The following is an 18,510-nucleotide window of genomic DNA, read 5'->3' as shown; positions in this document are numbered from 1 at the left end:
CACTACGAGTAGGGTAATAAAATAACCAAAGTCACAACAACAGAGAGCAAGTAACAATCCCTGAGAAAACACCTCCTGAAGGGCCAGGCCCAGGACAGTGTATGACCCTCCTTTAATATAGCAGTGCTCACAGGTGCAGAGCACACAACAAGCTTTTAAAACGTGTAAGGGACAGAAAACTAGCCAAAATGACAAAATGGAAGAATTCTCCTCAAAAGAAATTCCAGGAAGTAGCGACAGCTAATAAATTGATCAAAACCGATTTAAGCAATATAACAGAACAAGAATTTAGAGTAATAGTCATAAAATTAATTGCTGGGCTTGAAAAAAAGCATAGAGGACTGCCGAGAATTTATTGCTACAGAGATCAAGGGACTAAAAAATAGTCGTGGTGAATTAAAAATGCTATCAATGAGGTACAAAATAAAATGGAGGCAGCCACAGCATGGATTGAAGAGGCAGAGGGGAGAATAGGTGAATTAGAAGATAAAATTATGGAAAAAGAGGAAGCTGAGAAAAAGAGAGATAAAAAAATCCAGGAGTATGAGAGGAGAATTCGAGAACTAAGTGATGCACTCAAAGGGAACAATATCCATATCATAGGAATTCCAGAAGAAAAAGAAGAGAGAGAGAAAGGGGTTGAACGTGTACTTGAACAAATCATAGCTGAGGATTTCCCTGATCTGGGGGAGGAAACAGGCATTGAAATCCAAGAGGCACAGAGAACTCCCTTCAGATGTAACTTGAATCGATCTGCACAACCTATCATAGTGAAACTGGCAAAATACAAGGATAAAGATAGAATTCTGAAAGCAGCTAGGAATAAACGGGTCTTAACATACAAAGGTAGACACATAAGGGTAGTAGCAGACCTATCTACTGAAGCTTGGCAGGCCAGAAAGGAAAGGCAGGAAATCTTCAATGTGATGAACAGAGAAAAACATGCAGCCAAGAATCCTTTACCCAGCAAGTCTGTCATTCAGGATAGAAGGAGAGATAAAGGTTTTCCCAAACAAACAAAAACTGAAGGAATTTATCACCACTAAACCAGCCCTACAAGAGATCCTAAGGGGGACTCTGTGAGTGAAATGTTGCAAGGACCACAAAGGACCAGAGACATCTCTACAAGAAGCCTGAAACCTACAGACAACACAATGACTCTAAACCCATATCTTTCAATAATAGCACTGAATGTAAATGGACTAAATGCTCCAACCAAAAGACATAGGTATCCAAATGGATAAAAAAAACACCAAGACCCATCTATTTCCTGTCTACAAAAGACTCATTTTAGACCTGAGGACACCTTCAGATTGAAAGTGAGGGGATGGAGAACTATCTATCATGCTAGTGAAAGTCAAAAGAAAGCTGGAGTAGCCATACTTATATCAGACAAACTAGACTTTAAATTAAAGGCTGTAACAAGAGATGAAGAAGGGCATTATATAATAATTACAGGGTCTATCCATCAGGAAGTGCTAACAATTATAAAATGTCTATACACCGAATTCGGAAACACCCAAATATATAAAACAATTAATCATAAACACATAAACATAAGCAACCTTATTGATAAGAATGTAGTAATTGCAGGGGACTTTAATATTCCACTTACAACAATGGATAGAACATCTAGACAGAGAATAAATAAAGAAACAAGGGCCCTGAATGATATACTGGATCAGATAGACTTGACATTCCAAAGCAACGGAATATACTTTCTTCTTGAGTGCACATGGAACATTCTCCAAGATAGATCACTTACTGGGTCACAAAACAGCCCTTCATAAGTATAAAAGAATTGAGATCACACCATGCACACTTTCAGATCACAATACTATGAAACTTGAAATCAACCACAGGAAAAAGTCTGGAAAACCTCCAAAAGCACGGAGATTAAAGAACATCCTACTAACGAATGACTGGGTCAACCAGGCAATTAGAGAAGAAATTTAAAAATATATGCAAACAAATGAAAATGAAAATACAACAATCCAAATGCTTTGGGATGCAGCGAAGGCATTCCTGAGGGGAAAATACATTGCAATCCAGGCCTATCTCAAAAAACATGAAAAATCCCAAATACAAAATCTAATAGCACACCTAAAGGAAATAGAAGCAGAACAGCAAAGACACCCCAAACCCAGCAGAAGAAGAGAAATAATAAAGATCAGAGCAGGAATAAACAATATAGAATCTGGAAAAACTGTAGAGCAGATCAATGAAACCAAGAGTTGGTTTGTTGAAAAAATAAACAAAATTGATAAACCTCTAGACAGGCTTCTCAAAAAGAAAAGGAAGAGGACCCAAATAGATAAAATCATGAATGAAAATGGAATTAATACAACCAATCCCTCAGAAATACAAGAAATTATCAGGAAATACTATGAAAAATTATATGTCACAAACTGGACTACCTGGAAGAAATGGACAAATTCTTAAGCACCCACTCACTTCTAAAACTCAAACAGGAAGAAATAGAAAATTTGAACAGACCCATAACCAGTGAAGAAATTGAATCAATTATCAAAAATCTCCCAACAAATAAGAGTCCAAGACCAGATGGCTTCCCTGGGGAATTCTACCAGACATTTAAACCAGAGATAATACCTATCCTTCTCAAGATGTTCCAAAAAAATAGAAAGGGAAGGAAAACTTCCAGACTCATTCTATGAAGCCAGCATTACTTTGATTCCCAAACCAGACAGAGACCCAAAAAAAAAAAAGAGAACTACAGGCCAATAATATCCCTGATGAATATGGATGCGAAAATTCTCAACAAGATACTACCAAATTGAATTCAACAGCATATAAAAAGAATTATTCACCATGATCAAGTGGGATTTATTCCTGGGCTGCAGGACTGGTTCAGTGTTCGCAAATCAATCAGTGTGATACATCACATTAATAAAAGAAAAGATCAGAACCATATGATCCTGTCAATTGATGCAGAAAAAGCATTTGACAAAATAAAGCATCCTTTCTTAATAAAATCCTTCAAGAAAGTCGGGATAGAAAGAACATACTTAAACATCATAAAAGCCATTTATGAAAAGCCCACAGCTAATATCATCCTTAATGGGGAAAACCTGAGAGCTTTATCCCTGCAATCAGGAACACAACAGGGATGTCCACTCTCACTGCTTGTTGTTTAACATAGTGTTGGAAGTTCTAGCACGAGCAATCAGACAACAAAAGGAAATCAAAGGCATCAAAATTGGCGAAGATGAAGTCAAGCTTTCACTTTTTGCAGATGACATGGAAAACCCGATAGACTCCATCAAAAGTCTGCTACAACTGATGCATGAATTCAGCAAAGTCTCAGGATACAAAATTAATGTACAGAAATCAGTTGCATTCTTATACACTAATAATGAAGCAACAGAAAGACAAATAAAGAAACTGATCCCATTCACAATTGCACCAAGAATAATAAAATACCTAGGAATAAACCTAACCAAAGATGTGAAAGATCTCTATGCTGAAAACTATAGAAAGCTTATGAAGGAAATGGAAGAAGATACAAAGAAATGGAAAAATATTCCATGCTCATGGATTGGAAGAATAAATATTGTTAAAATGTCAATACTACCCAAAACAATATACACATTCAATGCAATCCCAATCAAAATTGCACCAGCATTCTTCTCAAAGCTAGAACAAGCAATCCTAAGATTTGTATGGAACCACAAAAGTAATATTGAAGAAGAAGCCAAAGTAATATTGAAGAAGAAAACCCAAGCGGGAGGCATCACAATCCCCGACTTTAGCCTCTACCACAAAGCTGTCATCATCACGACAGTCTGGTACGGCACAAAAACAGACACATAGACCATTGGAATAGAATATAGAGTCCAGAATTTGACCCACAAATTTATAGCCAACTAATCTTTGACAAAGCAGGAAAGAATATCCAATGGAAAAAAGACAGTCTCTTTAACAAATGGTGCTGGAATAACTGGACAGCAACATGCAGAAGAATGAAACTAGACCACTTTCTGATACCATTCCCAAAGGTAAACTTAAAATGGATGAAGACCTGAATGTGAGACAGGAAACCATCAAAATCCTAGAGGAAAAACAGGCAAAAACCTCTTTGACCTCTGACACAGCAACTTCTTACTTGACATGTCTCCAGAGGGAAGGGAAACAACAGCAAAAATGAACTATTGGGACCTCATGAAGATAAAAAGCTTCTGCATTGCAAAGGAAACAATCAACAAAACTAAAAGGCAACCAACAGAATGGGAAAAGATATTTGCAAAGGACATATCGGACAAAGGGCTAGTATCCAAAATCTATAAAGAGCTCACCAAACTCCACACCTGAAAAAACAAATAATCCAGTGAAGAAAGGGGCAGAAAACATGAATAGACACTTCTCTAAAGAAGACATCCAGATGGCCAACAGGCACATGAAAAGATGCTCAACATTGCTCCTCATCAGGGAAATACAAATCAAAACCACACTCAGATATCACCTCACACCAGTCAGAGTGGCCAAAATGAACAAATCAGGAGACTATAGATGTTAGTGAGGATGTGGAGAAACGGGAACACTCTTGCACTGTTGGTGGGAATGCAAACTGGTGCAGCCGCTCTGGAAAACAGTGTGGAGGTTCCTCAAAAAATTAAAAATAGTTCTACACTATGACCCAGCAATAGCACTGCTAGGAATTTACCAAGGGATACAGGAGTTCTGATGCATAGGGGCACTTGTACCCCAATGTTTATAGCAGCACTTTCAACAATACCCAAATTATGGAAAGAGCCTAAATGTCCATCAACTGATGAATGGATAAAGAAGATGTGGTTTATATATACAATGGAATACTACTTGGCAATGAGAAAGAATGAAATCTGGCCATTTGTAGCGACTTGGATGGAACTGGAGAGTGTTATGCTAAGTGAAATAAATCAGGCAGAGAAAGATACCATATGTTTTCACTCATATGTGGATCCTGAGACACTCAACAGAATACCAAGGGGGAGGAGAAGGGGGGAAAAAAAGTTACAGAGAGGGAAGGAGGCAAACCATAAGAGACTCTCAAATACTGAGAATAAACTGAGGGTTGATGGGGGGTGGAGGGGAGGGGAAAGTGGGTGATGGGCACTGAGGAGAGCACCTGTTGGGATGAGCACTGGGTGTTGTTATGGAAACCAATTTGACAATAAATTTCATTAATTAATTAATTAAAAAAAGTTAAGGGGACATCATACTGGGTTAGATTGGGCCCTAAGTCCAATATGACTGGTGTGCTTGTAAGAAGAGGGAAATTTGGATGTAGAGACGCAGCTATGGAAAATGCCATGTGAAGATGAGGTGGAAATTAGGAGTGATGAGTCCTCAAACCCAGCAGTGCCAAGGATTGCCAGCAACCACCAGAAGCTACAAGCAAGAAAGGATTCTTCCTGGGGCACCTGGATGTCTGAGTTGGTTGAGTGGCCAATTCTTGTTTTGGCTCAGGTCATGATCTCATGGTGAGATTGAGCCCTGAGTTGGGCTCTGCGCTGACAGCGTGGAACCTGCTTGGGATTCTCTCTCTCTCCCTCTGTGTCCCTGCCCCTCCCCAACTCATGTTCTCTCTCTCTCTCTCTAAGTAAACATTAAAAAAAATAAAAATGAATGGATTCTTCCCTAGAGGCTTCACAGAGAGCATGGCCCTGCTGACACCTTCACTTGGATCTCTAGCCCAACAGGAGTCTGAGAGGATACGTTCCTGTTGCTCCAGGGCACCTGCTTTGTGGTGCTTTGTTACAGCTGCTCTGGAGCCTGCTTCGGATTCTGTGTCTCCCTCTGTCTCTGCCCCTCTCCCTCTTGCACTCTGTCCCTCTCTCAAAAATGAATAGACATTTTAAAATGTTTAAGTAAATGATATAAAACTTCATACATTTGCAAAATTTAAAATCTGCTTCTGAATAATTCATAGGTCAAACAATAATAATGGGCACTTTTTAAATTACTGAATGATAAGAAAATTTCAGTATCAGAATTTAGGGAATGCAGTGGAAGTAAAACTGAGAAGGAAATTTACAGCCTTAAGTGCTTATTAAGAAAATTTATTTTAATGTTCATTTATTTTTGAGAGAAAGAGTGCAAGGGGGAGAGTGGCAGACACAGAATCCAAGGCAGGCTCCAGGCTCCGCGCTGTCAGCAGAGCCTGACGCAGGCTTGAACCTACAAACTGTGAGATCATGACCTGAGCTGAGGTCAGATGCTCAACCAACTGAGCCACCAAGGCTCCCCATTAAGTGCTTATTTAAAAGAAAAGAAAAGAGGAGGGGAGGGAAGGGAAGAAAAAAGGAGGGGGGGGAGGGGAGGAAAGGGAAGAAAAAGAAAGGGGAGGGAAGGGAAGGGAAGGAAAGAGAAAAGAAAAAAGAAAAGAGGAGAGGAGAGGAAAGGAAAAGAAAAAAAAGAGACCGAGAGAGAAAGAAAGAAAGAAAGAAAGAAAGAAAGAAAGAAAGAAAGAAAGAAGAAAGAAAGAAAGAAAGAAAGACTCAGAATTAATATACTAAGTATCCAGTTTGATAATTTAGAATAAGTTCAGGTAGAAAATGGGAACTATAATAAAGATAAGTACAAAAATCAATTTTAATAGACAATAAATGTCAAAAGGTGAAATTTGAACAGATGAAAATCTGTTTATATTGCTACAAAGAAAAGGCACAAATGAGAAGATGATATTATGAACACTTTGATGCCAGTAAGTTTTTCTTTTATTATTTGTTTTTTGAGAGACATAGTGTGAGGCAGGGGAGGGGCAGAGAGAGAGGGAGACACAGAATCCGAAGCAGGCTCCAGGCTCTGAGCTGTCAGCACAGGGCCCGACGCCAGGCTCAAACTTGTGAACTGTGAGATCATGACCTGAGCCGAAGTCGGATGCTCAACCTACTGAGCCACCCAGGTGCCCTGATGCCAATAATTTTTAAATGGAGATGAAATGGACAACATCCTAGAGCAATGGTTCTCAAACTTCAGCGCTCACCTGGAATCACCTGGGAGCCTTGTTAAACCACAAGATTCCTGTTAAAACACCGTTGGAGTTTCTTATTTACCACGATTTGAGATTTGTATCCTAACAAGTTCCCAGGTGTGGTAGATTTAAATAATTGTCCCCAAAGATATCAGGCTGTAATCCCTGGAACCTGTAAATTAGTACCTAGATGGAAGGGTGAATGTTACTTTATAAGGCTAAAGATGTATTCAAAGGATCTTGAGATGGGGAGACTCCTGGATTATCTGTGTGGGCCCTAAATGCAGTCCCAAGTATCCATACAAGAGGAAAAGGAAGATACGACCAGAGAGGAGAAGGTTCTGTGACCATGGAGGCAGAGATCAGAGTGCCTGGAATGCCAGCAGCAACCTTGTCTGGAAGAGGTGAGAACAGATCCTCCCCTAAGGCCTCTGGAGAAAGCATGGCCATGTTGTCACCTTGATTTTGGCTCAGATTTGAAACTGATTTCAGACTCCAGGGCTCCAGAACTATGAGGGAATATAAATTGTGGGAAGCCACCACATTTATCATAATTTGTTACAGCAGCCACAAGAAATGACATACCAAATGACAGATGCTACTGGTCTTGGAGGAAAACTAATGAGAACTAAGAAGCGTAAATAATTACATGCTTATTATGAACACCCCCTCAAAAAAGTTTAAAAGTTCAGGCACAGATGGTTTTACAGGTGAGTTTTTCAAAATTTCCAAAGAAAAGATTATTTCAGTTTTATACAATTTCTTCTAGAGAATCGAGAAAGAGCACCTGTAGTAGCAAGGGTAAGCTAACGCTGTAGCAATCTCCAAATCTGTATGGCTTAATGAAATAAAAGTGATTGCTTGCTCAGGTCACGGTCCAGAAAGGTTGGGGGGAGGGGGACAGCAGAGCTCTGTTGCAGGCAATTATGCAGGAGCCCAGAATTGCCCCTCCTGTGACACCGCCGTTTCCAACGTGAACTTCCAAGGATGGGGGATGACCTGTGGGAGGTTTTTATGGGCTAGTTTTCTAAGTGACTTCCCTCACTTCATCCTTAATGACATGGCCAGAACGCTAACATGACCCCAGCCTAATTGCCAAGGTCCGCAAAATTAGTTTAGCCATCTCAAGAAGGAGAGGAGATGGAGGGGTGTGGTAGAGCAGTAGCTAGCAGCTGTGGCTCTGGGGAGAAGTCTCCTGTGTTGTTCTCTGTGACTCAGTCCTGCCTTGTCTGTGCTTCCCCTTGGCCACATTTGACATAGGTGTTACCTGGTGCCACTGTCACATACAGCACATAACCTCTAAGTCACCATGAAGAAGGAAAAGAGAATGGAGGATGACCCATGGGAGATTTTTATGGGCATAGCGTACATCCCTTCTGTTCACACTCCAATAGTTAGAACATCTTAGGGGCCAAGAAATTTTTGCCATCGGCTCTCTACCCACCCAGGGCTGTTCTAAGGCACATTCAAGAGTTCAAGAGTCACAGGGGTTTTGTTTTGTTTTTGCGGAGGTGGAGGGAGGGAGAGGAAGGGGGAGGGGACACTGGGTTTCTTTGACGATAGATTTCCTCGAACAATAGGTTTCTGATCCATTTGCTGACAGTCCCTTGTGCCAAACACCACATCCAACTTATTTGTTCCTAGGCATAGTTCTCAAGCCTGCTTTGTAACTTAACTTTACACCTTTGCCTTTCTCTCAATTAAGTGGTGGAAACTGGATGGGAAGATAGCACTCTTGATCCAGTCTTAATAAGACTGTGTTATTACTTACTATTTGAGATCTAGAGGCTTTTCAATCATTCAGTACCTTGCATTTTTAGACTCCCTGTGACTTTCCATTATTTCCTGTAAACCAGTGTGTTTTTTCCTATAACACTGCCAAATGTAGTCAACGATCAACATACACTACGGTCAGTTTACCAACCTCTTCTCCTAAAGCTCAGCTGGTACTTAAATGTTGTCAATCACAGTTTTATCCATTATTTTGCCAAAGTATAAGATAAGTTACCATCTATTCAGTTTCTGTTATCGTTTCTTCACCTTTCCCTAACCCCGAAATGACTAACCCAATATGACATCTCTTAGGATTTTATCAAAATGGCAGTCCACTTCAATGTACCAAGTTCTTTATTAGTGACACACAATACAAGTTTTTTATTGCTTGTTCATTTTATAGTGTAACATGTTTGTCTAGGGGGTGGAGAGTGCTCTGTTCCACTCAGAGACTCAGGGTTCTTCTATTTTGTACCACTATCACATTCAGCTTTTAAGTAAACATGGTTAGGGAAAGAAAAGAATGGTAGATTATGCATGGGAGATTCTTATGAACCAGAACTGGAAACAGCTTAACTCACTTCACATTCCATTGGCCAGTTTTCAGTCAGATTGTTACCAAGAGCATATGCCCAAGAAGAAGAGATGATTCTTTCCCAACTAATTGTATGAGGCAAGTATAACCTTAATAACAAAACCAGATAAGGATCGTATAAAAAAAAATAAAACTTCAACAAACTAAGTCTAGAAGTATATATAAAACAGATGATACACCATGACCAAGTTGAGTTTATCCCAGGAGTGTAAGCATGGTTTAATAGAAAAATCTATAAATTCCATTTATCATTCTAATAAAGGCCCCAAATCCCCCACCACATTATCACCTCAACAGATGTGGAAAAAAAAATTTTTTTTAATTTAATACTCTTAGAAAACTAGGATGAGTAAGAACTTCCTTAACCTGATTTGACCTTTATACCAAAAATTACAACAAATATTTTTGAGGAGAAACTCTGGAAATATCCCCTTTAAAAATCAAGAACAAGACAAAGATGCCACCTATCACCACTCCTATTCAACACTGCCACTGGAAGTTCCAGCCAGCAAAATAAGAAAAATAAATGAAAAAGGATAGGAAATGAACAAAATTGAGATTATTAGCAGGTGATATGATCAGTTACCAAGCAAACCCCAAAAAAGCTACAGAGAAAATTTTAGCAATAATAAAGAGCTTAGTGGGGTGGCTCAGTTGGTTGAGCATCCAACTTTGGCTCAGGTCTTGATCTCACAGTTTGTGAGTTTGAGCCTCGCATCGAGCTCTGTGCTGACAGCTCAGAGCCTGGAGCCTGCTTCAGATTCTGTGTGTGTCTCTCTCTCTTTGTCCCTCTCCCACTAGTGCTCTGTTTCTCTCTCTCTCTCTCTCTCTCTCTCAAAAATAAACATTAAAAAAAATAAAGAGCTTAGGAAAGTGGTTGCCTATAAGATCAATACTCAAAACTTATTTGTATTTCTATGCACTAGTTCACCAAAAGAAGAAAACTTGTTTTAATAAAACTATTTACAATGAAAAAATAGTCACTGTGAAGTGAATCTAATGTACACACAAGACTAGCATGCATACATTTTAAAATTTTGATTAAAAGACATTTTAAGGACTTAGAGGGGTTACTCAAGAATGTTCAAGAATAGGAAGACTTGAGGGATGACTGGGTGGCTCAGGTGGTTAAGTATCCAACTCTTGGATTTCAGCTCAGGTTAGGATCTTGTGGTTCATGTGTTCAAGCCCCACATTGGACTCTGCACTGACAGTGCAGACCCTGCTTGGGATTCTCTCCCTCCCTCTCTCTGCCCCTCCATTGCTCATGCTCTCTATCTCTCTCTAAAATAAAACTTAAAAAAATTTTAATAAAAAAATGCTTAAATGACAAGAGAAAAATTACCATAATATTACCATATTATTAGGAAAATGCAAATCATGACTCAAATGGGATCTCATTTTAGAAAACTAAGAAGTCTGACAATCCCAAGTATCAGTGAAGATATGCGACAAGGGAACACTTACTGCTGTTAGAATGTAAACTGGCTCAACTTTTCTGCAAAGCAATTTGGCATTATCAAGTAGGGTGAAAGATAATAATACTGTATTATCTAGAAACTCCACTTCCAGATATTGATACTAGAACACCAACGGGCATATACAAAAATATTTTACAGCAACAAAATACAAAAACATTGTCCATAATAGGAAAATCCGGAAGCAACCTTGACCAAATTAACTGGTCCAAAAAATGGATAAATTAATAGTGGAATATATAAGTGAAAATGAGTGAATTATTCATCAACATAAATAAATTGCACAAAATATTAAACAGAAAACTCAGGTTGCAATATATATCAAAAGATATTTAATAGTAAAAAAATTCATTTATGTATTGCTTAGAGATATATACATACATATAGTAGGCAGAATGGTGTCCATGCCCCCTACTCCCTGGAACCCATGGATATTACATTACATGGGGACTTTACAGTTGTAAAGATATGGACCTTAACATAGGGAGGCTATCTTAGGTCACCTGGGTGGACAGACTCTAATCACATGAGCCTTTGAAAGCAGAGAACTTGCTCCAGCCTCAGCCTGAGAGATGCATATTGAATTAGATGCGCACATGAGGTATGAGGCTTCAAACATTGTTAATTTTTTTTTTTAAGCTGACTGGTGACTACATTAATGTTCATGTTTTCATTATAGTTATTTATTCCTGCATAACAAAATGCCACCACCACCACCAAATAGCAGTATAAAACAACGAATATTTATTTTGGAGGGTCAGAAATTTGAGAGCAATTTAGCTGGATGATTGAGGCTCAGGGTCTCTGAGGTTATAATAAAGTGTTCAGCTAAGGCTGCAGTTATGTGAAGACTCAAATGGGCATCAATGATCCACTTCCGAAATCATTCATATGGTTGTTAGCTCAATTCAGTTCCTTGGCTTTGGACCTCTCCAAAGGCTGCTCACAGCATGGATTCTCCCAGAGCAAAGAATCTGGGAGTGAGAGACCAAGATGGAAGCTGAGATCTTCCATAACTTTATCACAGAAGTAACATAACATCACCTCCGCTGCATTCTGTTGATCATGTGAAGCCCTCCAAAGACCCCATTACAACATCAGCTCAGCATCTGGAACCTCATTATCTTGTTTCTAACCTATAGCACCTAATGGCCCTATTCTATTTGGGTTTTTTTGTTTGTTTGTTTATTTTGAGAGAGACAGTGTGACTGGGGGAGGGGCAGAGAAGAGGGAGAGAGAGAGAGAATCCCAAGCAGGCTCCATGCTGCCAGCACAGAGCCCCATGCAGGGTTCAAACCCGTGAAGCCATGAGATCATGACTTGAGCCGAAACCAAGAGTCAGATGCTTAAGCAACCTAGCCACCCAGGTGCCCTGGCCCTATTCTATTTAAGGTATGTGTAAATCATCATAAGTATGCTCAAGCAGAGGACCCAAGACGAGGTGACTGGCACATTTAATACAGCACCAGTGTAGAGTGGGGCTAAAAACTCAGGACTAGGAGTGGAGGAGACCCCTCAGGTGTGGTTCCTCAACTATACCAAGGGCAACAACTCTTCCTCTGTAGATCAGTACAACTAAAGAGACCAATTGTCTGCCTCCCCCACACCCAGCGTTCAATGCTGGACCGAGCATACAGTAAGTGCTGTGAGTATTACTGGTCAAAAGGAGAGAAAATGGAGACACAATGATGTCACTGGTCCAGAGCAGTTCTGAAATTCAGCTGGGCAAATGTTTGAACATCCTCAATTTGGATTCAGTGCTACTGTGGCCCAGATATGACTCTCCATGGCTCCTGGTCCACCCATCTAAGCACTTGGTTTGTCCTCTGATTTCTTTTCTTTGTCATTAATGGTAGCATGTGACTGCATCTGAGTAGTTTTCTCAGGCTGGTTCCTGCTTTAGGGATGTTTAGAGGTCCAAAACCTCTTTTCATTGTTGGTATGTTCTTCCGTCCTTTTCAGTCCAAACTATTTCCACTGATATAGTCCTCTTTAAAATTTTAAGGTCTTCCAACAATCTTTTGGGGGTTAGCTCCATTAGTATATAACACACACAGAAATCTTTTCAAGATAACTCCACTAAGAACCTTGGCTTGTGCTGCGATGTCTTAAAGTTAATGCCCTCAAGCTTCCTAGAGGCCCTATTATCTGCATCTATGAGGCACATCTGTCAAATCTTTAGAGGGCCTTCATTCTGACTGAACATGCTCTGAGGCAGCATCTTTGATCTTTCTGAGGTCTTAGGAAAGAATATTATAGTCATACCTTTAGCTTCAGGCCATGGTTTCCCAAGCATGACCTGAATTTTATTTTTCCTTGAGATGGCGAAGTAGAAACAACTTGAGTTTTACCACTGTCCTCAGATATCTTTACACTCCAACCAGATTGGCCTGGCTCACTGGTGTAGGCAGTGGAATTGGCCAGAAAGCCTCACACTTCAAGTAAAGAGTGGGAAAGGAGTGAGATATAGATGACCCCTCTCCGTGGTCACTGGGGAGGCTTGCTTGTTTCTAAACCTACAGCACTCAGCTGCTGTGGGTAACCACAGGGGTGCTTTCACAAACAAGCTATAATAAGGCTCTGGGAGTGAACGACCACATGAAGGCCCATTGGCTCCAGTAAGCCAGTACTAGTGGAGGTTCTGAAGGACACTGTACTGTCAAGAAATGTAAAAGATCTAAACTTTTGCCATACTTGCAAGGTGACTAGCCTCAGTTTCCCTGTTGGCAGAAGAAAGTATCTGGGTCAGAGACAAAGAACTTCATTGCTCAGCACAGCAATTAGTATGCACATCAGCGTATCTTCATCAGTTTCTCCTTGCCCCTGAATCCTATGGGAGCAACATGGATGGACCCAGACAAAAACCTGCACACACAGTGGGGTGCATTCTAGGAGAGAAACCCTGAATTTAGGAAATCCTAGTTTTTCATTATGGGCATTAAGCATGCCTTCCCTTTGCTGTGGAGAGGCACCATGTTTCTTTAGAGCTCTTTGCTCCAGAAGTGTCTTCTCTTTGCTTTGGAGAGACTATTCCAATCTGCCAAGGATGTTCACTACACACATATTCTCAAAAATACAATCTAGAGCAAAGGTAGTTTGTGCCTTGCATGCAGGACATGAAGAAATCCAAGAGACCAATGAAAAATTCTCTTCCAGGGGCACCTGGGTGGCTCAGTTAAGCATCCGACCTCAGCTCAGGTCATCATCTTGTAGTTCATGAGTTCGAGCCCCGTGTTGGGCTTTGTGCTGACAGCTCAGAGCCTGGAGCCTGCTTCGGATTGTGTCTCCCTCTCTCTCTGCCTCTCCCCTGCTCACTGTCTCTGTCTCTCAAAAATAAACATTAAAAAAAAAAAAAAAAAAAAAGAATTCTCTTCCAACATGCCTCTTCAGCCAAGAGGGGTATGTGACTCATGAGACATAGCAGTATCACAGTTTTGTGGCAAGAGACCTGGACACAGGGTCTTCTGGCACAGAAGCTATTTCCCATGCATGACCCTGCCACAATAGGGTAATGGTAGGCATTCTGTTAGAAGGATGGGTTCAGTCCTATTTTTCCAGACGAAGGACACCACAACTGGGTCGACACCAAAGCAGCTAGTTCAAATGGGTGAAGAACAGGGAAATCAAACTGTTTACCATTGCCAGAATTCAGGACCCACTAGTGAGACTCCTGCAGCTTGGTGGCCCTACTGGAGCCTTCATTTGTAGCTTCAGGGTGCGATTCATGTTTCCTTGATCTAGTTTAAGGGTTGGCACATCACAGCTCACAAGCCACATCTGGCGCACCACGTGTTTTTGTAAATAAAGTTTTATTGGCCCACATGTTCATTCACTTACCTTTGTGATACACTTGCAGAGTTGAATAGTTTCTTGTAAAGCCTAAAATATTTACTATCTGGCCTTTTACAGGAAGTTTGCCAACGCCTGTACTTGGTACTCAGGAAGGAAACAGAGCAATGCTTCTCACCCCTTGCTGCACACTATGATCTCCTGAATATATTTCAAAATGTACTGATGCCAGGAGTGCCATCACAGACCACTGAATCGGTATCCTGGGGAACTGACAATTAGTATCTTTCCAAAACTCTCCATATGACTCTAATAGGCAGCCAGGATTGATAACCACAGGATTAAAGGCTTTGGGAAGGGATGCCCATATCCTTCACAGGTGCAGCGATGGCTGTAGAAGTCTGGGCAACTCCACTGTCTCAGAGTAAAATAAAAGGGGACACTTCACACTGTCAAGGACTAGGCTAGCCCTAAACTGGCCCCAAGGATACACATATTGGATCCAAGAAGAGAGCCTGAACCAACGGCCATGAAATCCCTTGCTCTGTAACTGAGCATCTCACCACAGTAACTGCCATAGGAATCAGAGAATTGATAGTTTGTGGCAGTCTATACTCTCGGGAGGGAGGCATAGCCTGTGTTGATGGGCTAAGTCAGTCCTTGAGCGCCTGGTGGACCTATTCTATTTAAGGTGCAAGTAATCATTAGTGAAGTGTGCCACAGCTCGGAGTGCTGGTAATAAAGAATCTGAAAGTGAGGACGTAGACTTTTGAGAGCTGATCATAAAAGGCATTACAGCTTCTGCCTTACTGTCTTGGATCACTTTCTCTAGAGTAATCCAGAGTGTGAGGACGCTCGAATGGCCCATGGAGATGTCCATGTGGTGAGGGAGCAGCGTCCTGCCCACAGCCATGTCGGTGAATCATTTGGAAGAGGACCCTCCACCCCCAATCACGCCTTCACATGATGACTGCAGGTACAGCCACAAGCTGACCTCAGTTTCATGAGTCCAATTCAGAACTATCCAGATAAGCCATCCTCAAATTCCTGACCTACAGAAACTGTTAGACAATACCTAGGTGTCACATGTGTGTTGTTTTTAACTGCTTCTGTGTTTGGGGGCGCCTGGGTGGCTCAGTCAGTTAAGCGTCTGACTTCAGATCAGGTCATGATCTTGTGGTTCATGAGTTTGAGCCCCTCGTCAGGCTCTGTGCTGACAGCTCAGAGCCTGGAGCCTGATTCCAATTTTGTTTCCCTCTCTGCCCCTCGACCCCCACCTCAGAAATAAATAGGGGCGCCTGGGTGGCTCAGTCGGTTGAGCGTCTGACTTTAGCTCAGGTCATTAACTCACAGTTCGTGAGTTTGAGCCCCACATCAGGCTCTGTGCTGAAAGTGTGGAACCTGTACCCTGCTTTGCATTCTGTCTCCCTCTCTCTCTGCCCCTACCCCCTCACGCTAGCTTTCTCTCTCTCTCAAAAATAAACATTAAAAACATATTTTTAGAGAAATAAATAAAACATTTTTAAAAACTGCTATGTTTTGGGGTATAGTAACAGATAATAAAACCATCAAAACAAACAGGTTTCTATTCAGTGTTGAGCTTTTTAACTTAATTTGTAACTTGCACAATATTGTCAGATGTTGAATCTTCAACAGAATGAATTTCCAGAAAATTTATCTAGTTCCTTGAACTGAATTTTTAAAATTTTGAACCAATTTTGGCATTCATTTAACTGATCTCTTTTGACATATCTGATGACATTAATAGAAAACTGGCACCGTTTAACTCCAAAGATCTGCTAACGAATGAAACACATCCACAATTATAGCTTTGCTTTTCATATGTGAAATCAGAAAAACTAGAACAGAAAATGAAATTATTTTAGAATAATCACTTGAATTGCTCAAATGAAAAGCCATGCTTCCCAAAGTTATGTATAAATGTATTTTCTGCAGTACCATGCGATAAAACCATTGTCTTTGAGCAGTCATCTTAAAATAATCATAGTTTTGAAGTAGATGGTGCTATTTAGTGATTTGCTAAGTGCTGCTGTCTCCCTGGTTCCTATGGTGTATGGTAAATGCCATTTTCTTTCATTAGTTTTCTGACCGAGTGTAAGTAAAATGCAACCAAAATGTAGAGGACTTGTTAGAAAAGGTTTGATGCTTTTCGGGGACATTCACAGTAAATTACAACAGCAGCTCAAAGTCTCAAAAGTATCTAAAGCCTAATTTATGACAGCAGCAAAGAGAAAAGGAACGCACTGCTCTGCTGAAGTACATTGTTTAATATCAGCTGGAGAGTTTATATCATTTAGTATAAGGAGTGTGTGTGTGTATAAATTAACTACAGGCTATTTGATGGCACAGCACAGTCTGGATGTAATCCTAAATTACATAGTCACCTCAACCAATCTTAAATTCACTTCTGCTTCATAGCTTTCTTCAAAAGAACACTGTTTTTGGCATAACCCCGCTCCATCAAAATCTGTATGTGCATTCTCTTCACCGTGGGGCCTTTCGTTATGTCCACAAATTCTTTGCCACTCCTCCCTTCAAAAGGTGGAGCCTACTTCTGCCCCCCTTGAGCGTGAGCTGGACTTAGTGATTCATACCTTAGGAGGACAGTATGCCAGAGGAAAAACAGTGCCACAGTGAAGTAGAAATCATAACCACAATGAAATCCATGTAGAAATTTATTTCAAAAAGTGAAAATAAAATAGCCAAAATGCTTCCTATATTTTTGAAACAAAGAATAAAAAATCCTCACTTTTAGATAACTGGGCCAAATTAACAATCATATTGAAAATTGTAAGGTGAAAAAGCACCACATATCACCACTTGTGGAATATAGTTCAAGAAGTATATAGAAACACATCCCCCAGATGCATCTATTAGAAAAAAAAAATAAAGAAAAGTAATAAGTAAACATTCAACTCAACAGGTTACAAAGAGTATAAGGATAAACTATCAGAAAGTATAAAGAAATAACAGAATTAATAAAACATAAGAGAATCTGAGCAGTTAAAACAAAAACGTGTTCTCTGGGAAGATTAACTAGATAGACCTCTAATAAAGTAGACCAAGAGAAAGGAAATGAGGCACAAATAAATATTAGGGATGAAAAGATCACATTTGCAAATAGAGTATAAATATTAAAAACCTTAAGAAAATACCATGAATAACTTTATAGCAACAAATTTGAAAACAGATGGGTAACTTCCTAAAAAAATAAAACTTGTGAAAAACTAGAACAAACACTTTAAAGAGTCTCTGACATTTAAAGCCATTGAATTAGTTGAGTACCTGCCCATTCTCCTTTCACTCCATAAAAGCACCAGATATTTTATAGGTGAGTTTTACCAAACATTCAAGAACCCTAATGTTTTAGGGTTTTTATGATTCTAGTATATCATTGATAGCAAAACCAAACAGAAACAATGTAAGAAAATTATAGGTTAATCTCACTTATGAATATAAATACAGTACAAGAAAGATGATCTTGGGTTGATTTTATTTGTGAACCAAGATGCAAAATTTGAAAAAATATTTTTAAAACTCACAAATATATTATTAGTAATAATAACATTGATCAAGACCAAGTAGGCTTTATCCCAAGAACACAAGAATTGTCCAACATTAGAAAATCTATTTATGTAATCCACCTCAAGGACAGAGGAAGGCAAAAACAAAAAACAAAAAACCTTGCATTTCAACAGATGTAGAAAAAGCATTTGATAAAACTCATCATCCATTCAGGACTTTAAAATATAAGCAAAGAACAGAAAGAAACCTTCCAACACACAGTACGTACCCCAAATCTATACATGTATATCGTGGTTAGTACTTGAAATATTCCGTCATAAAGCTAATCAAGAAACAAGGAAGATTGCTCACTGAGA

The sequence above is a fragment of the Felis catus genome, chromosome C2 (assembly GCF_018350175.1).
Source record: "Felis catus isolate Fca126 chromosome C2, F.catus_Fca126_mat1.0, whole genome shotgun sequence".
NCBI classification, from domain to species: Eukaryota; Metazoa; Chordata; class Mammalia; order Carnivora; family Felidae; genus Felis; species Felis catus.
The sequence above is the reverse complement of the archived record's forward strand: the minus strand, read 5'-3'. Positions refer to the sequence as shown.